Raw genomic sequence first — 6,337 nt, 5'->3', positions numbered from 1 at the left:
CCAACAGTGTATAATGGTTCCTTTTCCTCCACAGCCTCTCCAACACTTGTTACTACTTGTCTTGATGATAACATTGATGGGGTGACAATTATTAGTAAAGTTGTATAGATTTCAGGTGTACAATTTTGTAATAAATTATCTTTTTCTCACATTGTGTGTTCACCACCCAGAGTCAGTTCTCTTTCCATCACCATATGTTAGACCCTGTTTACCCTCTTCTAGAGCCCCCCTTCCCCCTTCCCCTCTGGTTACCCCTAAACTATTGTCTATGTCTATGAGGTTTTTTTCTTCATTTGTTTGTCTTGTTCTTTTGTTGTTTTCAGTTTTATATACCACATATCAGTGAAATCATATGGTTCTCTACTTTTTCTGTCTGACTTATTTTGCTTAGCATTACAATCTCAAGATCCATCCATGTTGTCACAAATGGTACTATTTCATCTTTTCTTACTGCCGAATAGTATTCCATTGTGTATATATACCACAACTTCTTTATCCATTCATCTATCGAAGGACATTTTGGTTTTTTCCATGTCACCCCAATAAACTTTAATTTAAAAAATAAAAAATAAAACATTAAATAAACATGCAATAAGAAACTAAATTTAAAAGTTGTTTTTTCAATTAAATTTATTGGGGTGACATTGGTTCATAAAATTATATAGGTTTCAAGTGTACATTTCTATAATACATCATCTGTATATTGCACTATGTGTTCAGCACCCAGAGTCAGTTCTCCTTCCATCACCATATATTGATCCCCTTTTCCTTCCTTACCTTTTACCCTCTGGTAACCACTAAACTGTTGTGTGTGTCTGAGTTTTTTTGTTTTTTTGTTTGTCTTGTTCCTTTGTTGCTTTCAGTTTTATCCCACATATGAATGAAATCATATGGTTCTCTAATAAATTTGATAAATCCCTGGAAAGATAGATCAAGGAAAAAAGGAATGTGCACAAAATACCAATATCAAGAAGGATTTTTACAAAGGAGAGGCTTAACTACAGATCCCACATTTAAGAAAATGAAAATAAGAGGATATCATAACAGTTTTAGGGTAATACTTCCAGTGAAATGGTGAAATGGTTTAAAACCAAAACTACCAAAACGTCATAAAAAGAAATATAAAATATAAGTAGTTTACTATCTAGTAAGACAATTGAATCTGTAACTAAAATCCTTTGAAAAAAAATCCCAGGCCTGATGGTTTTACTAGTGAACTCTTCCAAACACGTAGAAAGAGTATCAATCTTACACAGACTACTCTAAAGCACAGAAGGAAAGAAATAATTTCCTAAGTCATTTTTTGAGGTCATCAGAACTTTGATAGCAAATACTGGTAAGAATACTACAGTAAGTCACCCAAGAGAGGCCAACTTTCTCATTTATACAGACACAAAGCTCCTACACAAAATAGTAGCAAAACAAATCCAGTAATCTATACAACTGATACCACACTATGGCTAGGTGAGAGCGATTCCAGGAAGTCAAGAAGGTGTAACATGGGAAAATCAATGAATATAATTCACCTCATAATCAGAATACAGGAGAAGACTCATATGATCCTTTCAAATAGAGGCAGAGAAATCACTCAGCAAAATTCAACATCCATCCATGATTTTTAAAAATGAAAACCTATAAACTGAGAATAGAAAGATATTTACAAAATCCTACAGCAAACATCATGCTTCAATGGGAAATATTGAAAGCATTCCTCTTGATAATCAGGTATAAGTCAAGGATGCCTTCTGTCACTACTTCTATTCAACATTATATTCTATTCAGACATCATAAAGAGAGTGAACGGGCAAACCATGGAGTGGGAGGAGATTTCTATAGTCATACAGAGGGCTGACAAAGGGCTCCTATCATATATGTATCCATAAGAAAAAAGACACAATATAATAAAGTTAATATATACAAAATACGTGAATAGGGAATTTTCAAAAAATTCCCCAGTAAACGCATGACATGTTCAGTCTTATTAGTAATTTGGGAACTGTAAATAAAAACTGCAATGGAATACCACTAACTATGCACCAAACAGCTGAAATTCAGAAGACTCATAATCCCAAGTGTTGCAGAGGATGTGGAGTAAATAGAATTTTCATACGACACTGAAGGGAATGCGGAAGTGGCACAACTAAAGCTTGACTTCTAAAGCTAAACATACATGTACTTCAGGAACCAGCAATTACATTCCTAGATACCTACCCAACAGGAAATTCATACGCGTGTGTAGGTGTACCCACAAAGTTACAAGAATGTTCGTAACAGCAGTACGTATACCAGCCCACATCTGGAAACATCCCAGATGTCCATAAAAAGTAAACTGCATTACCAACAAAATGAGGGATGTGTAGGGTCTTCATGCTAAGATGAAAATGAGTGAAGTAATGCTATATGCCAAAACATGAATGAGTTCTGCACAAACACTGTGGTAATAAAAAGAAATGAGACACAAAAGAGGTCACTGTGCAATTACATTCATACACAGTTTCAATACTGGCAAAACTGACATGAGATGGTATAAGTCAGGTAGTCATGCCCACTGGGGACGAGTGGGAGGAGTGAGTGGAAGAAAGGGAACTTCTTCTGTTCTATCTCTTGATCTGGCGGGTGGTTTCTCAAATGTGCTCACTTCTTGGTAATTCATCTGGTTGTGCCTTTATAATTTGTGCACTTTTCTGTCTGTACATTATACTGAAACAATAAAAGTTTATTTTTCAAAGTGACCCATACTGGAAATTCAGTGCTATAAGTGACCTAACATTAATTATTTTCATAGTTCTATTGTTTCCAAGAAAGTGTGCAGCCAACATTCTCTCTTTTCCCCGAGGCTTTAGATAAAATGTTCTACTTCTCCGAATTACTTGTAGGCTACCACTCGTTTTCCTGGGTTTGATGCTAACACATCCTCTTGCTCACTTTGTAATCTGTTTGACCAGTGCGTCATCTCCACTGAAATACGTCACAGAATGATTAGCCCGAAATCCATACTTAGATCTCATTTGGAACAAATTTGCGTCTGGAAATTGTGAGCTTCCAGCTCTTACCTGTTAAATCAAAATGCAAAGTAAACTCTGGTTGAACTCTGCTGCAAATCTTCAAAATCACCTTAATCGCATAAAAGGAATGGTTTTCAATATTGGGGCCCCATATAAAAAATAAAGCTGGTGATGATAGCATGTCAAATATTTGAAGAGCAGGGGAGGGATCTGTAAGTGCAGAACCTCAGTGTTTGAAGAGACGCAGATACTGGAAAGACCCTTCCAAGTAATCATCCAACCTGCTTCTCTTCTGACAGCTCTGACATTTCACGTTATTCATTACTTACAAGCTGAAATGTCTCACTGTACCATCCACCCACACATTCAATTTCCCCTTATAGCCACGGAGAAGAAGCTGAGTCCCTTTTCTGCACCACAGCCCTGGAACTGCTGGAGGATGTTTGCCTTGTGGGTCTGAGCCTTCGCTTCTCCAGGCCTGCAGCTGTGGTCTGTTAAAACAATGCTCGCAGGGCGTAGTGGTGAGCCCCTCCACCCTCACGCTGCTTTCACTACCCTTCAGTTTCTTTAACTTCCTCCTTCTTCAGGGTTTATCCAGAATGGTGCCAGAGGCCGTCAGTGGGCTCTGACTTCTGTTCAATGGTGCTTTCTGTAAGCGCTGCCTGCACACCTCCCATCACCCTGTGCTTTGGGACCCAAGAGAAGACCCTTGATCTTCACTGAACTTTATTTTGCTCCAGGCCTTTACTGAGCTTTTTGGATCCTGGCTCTGACCACTACATCTTCATTGAAGATGTCCGACAGAATAGACTGAAGTGCAAGGCCTCCACCAGCCACCGGAAAGTTTCCCGCTGGGCACCAGTCCATGCATGGGTGTCCTTCTGCCAGAGTTACCCTCCAAGTATCGCAGAGCCTGTGCTTCCAGAATGTCAGAATGGCCAGCAGTGACCTTGACAAGTGCCTGGATGAAAACCACGTAACCTATGTCTAATGAATATTTTTCATCTTCATCCTGGTAACCTGCTTAGATGTCCCTATCCCAACTTGCCAGCCATGTGAAGTAGGATGTGACTGTGCACTCGCCCTAGATGGCAAGGATTTGGAAGTTCAAGTACACTCAAGTTCCTCCCTCTTGTCTAGTAAACTGAGTGTCCTTAGCAAGACCTTCTAAACACTCTGAGCCTCATTTTGCTAATTAAGTCAATGGGGGTAATTATGAATGCCTCTGTTGTAGAATTTTTTTATTTTAATGTTGTTTCTTTTATGATATGTGTGACCTTTGTCTGAAGCAGCACTTTCCCTGTTAGGTGTTCTATGAATTTCAAACTCCACATGCAGAAACCATCAAACATCCCCGCCAGTGCAAGGCCCAATATTTTTACCATGTAAGACATTCAGACACTATATTTCCTTATAGAAAAAAAAAATCACCTTTGTCACCTTAAGGAAATATGATTACAGGGGATGGGGACGATGATGATAATGACAGTGATGGCATCCTGATAACAAACTGAGGCTTCCACCTGAAGTCTAAGCCCGTCATACTCTGCTGTTGGAATAGCTGGTGTCACTCACCTGGAGTTCTAGTTGTATGCATGTCAAGGTAGTATAAGGTATGTCAGGGCAGTGTGAAATGAATTTTACAGGGGAACAGAAATGCACCTCAAAGCTGTATTTCCTCTTAGCAAAGGACTAGATTCAAGGCCTCTGGAGTTCTCAGAAAACAGATTCCATGGTGCCATTTTTAAAGTAGAACCTGGTTTTTTTAGAAGCAGAGCAGCAGTCCCTGCACGGCAGGACACCACACTCCTGTAACTAGAGAGGAAATCTAATGATATTTTGACTTAGGCAGGAAGTTTTAGAACGTGGGGAAACAATTCCACTTTTCAATGTATTTTTCACCAATAAATTTCACACACACACACACACACACACACACACACACACACACAAATAGATCTAGGAACTGAAGCATTCCAGGCCAAGCCAGACCAGCCCACAGTCATAAGCTTCAAACATCCCAACCCTGTTTACAAAAATAGTCTTGGGACTTTTCTCTGAACATGATGCTTCTTGCCTCACCTTCTATTTCTGTATGCACCCAGCTCTTGACAGTTTGGCTTTGTCTCTCTTTAGTAGCCCCGTATTTTCTCCTTGTAGCTGAAGGTGGATTTGGCTTCTGCAGTTGCTGCCTCCACCCCCGATCAGGCCCTAACCTGGAACTTATCATCAGGGATGGTTTCCTTGGTTACCTAACACTCACTCCTCAAGTGAGAAGTTCAGAGAGTTTCCCCCTGAGAAAGGCCAGTTGTTGCAGAGACATTTAAACGACAGTTACAGTGGGCCTTTTCTTCAAGGTCCCTAAAGTTTCATTCTCATTAAAAAAAAAAAAAAAAAAAAAATCATCTCATGGTTTCCTGTTTACTTCACACGTTTTTATCAGTCTTCTATGTTAGTCATTGTGTCTCCAGAGTGTATTTTTCTCGGGAAATAAGTTAATTTATTCCATGAATGCAATGGTACCAGGCCCTGTATGTAACACCATAGCCCCATCAGCCACCTATTAGTTTGACGCCACCTCTGCCGGGGCACATGTCATCTGCTTGAGCAGCAGCACTCACAGGCCTCATCACGCTGGGCAATGTCCTGCTGGCAGTGGCTCTCTGTCTGTGAACTGATTCACTCGGTGCACAAGTCTGCCCGTTTATACACTCTCTCTCGTTTTCTACCGACTTGTACACCAAAACCTTAATTTCTACACCATAATATACTCATTTCTTTAACTCGGTATCCAGTATACCGTTCAACAGAAGATGAGGTCCATGAAATCAAGGACTGTGGTTTATCCACAATTAATTGACCAGCACTTCGGACAGTAGCACAAAACACACTGTATATACTCAACAAATGTTTGCTTCGTGGGTGGATAGATGAGTGGGTGGGTGGATGGATGGATGGACAGATAGATGGATGGCTACTTAGTATGTGCCAGACAGATATTAAGAACTTCATCTAAAATAAATAATATACAGGGATGTAATATACGGCACGGTAAAAATAGTTAATACTATATTGTATATTTAAAAGTTGCACAGAGTAATTCTTAAAAGTTCTCATCACAAGAAAAAATAACACAATTATGTGCGATGTTAACTAGACTTACTGTGGTGATCATTTCACAATATATACAAATATCAAATCATGTTGTATACCTGAAACTGATATGTTATACGTCAATTATATGTCAATTAAAATAAACAAATAAATAAGAATTTCATAAACATTTTATATTATCCCCTCAGCAATACTAGGGTATAGGAATCATTAGCCTC

The sequence above is a fragment of the Rhinolophus sinicus genome, linkage group LG09 (assembly GCF_036562045.2).
Source record: "Rhinolophus sinicus isolate RSC01 linkage group LG09, ASM3656204v1, whole genome shotgun sequence".
NCBI lineage: Eukaryota > Metazoa > Chordata > Mammalia > Chiroptera > Rhinolophidae > Rhinolophus > Rhinolophus sinicus.
The sequence above is the reverse complement of the archived record's forward strand: the minus strand, read 5'-3'. Positions refer to the sequence as shown.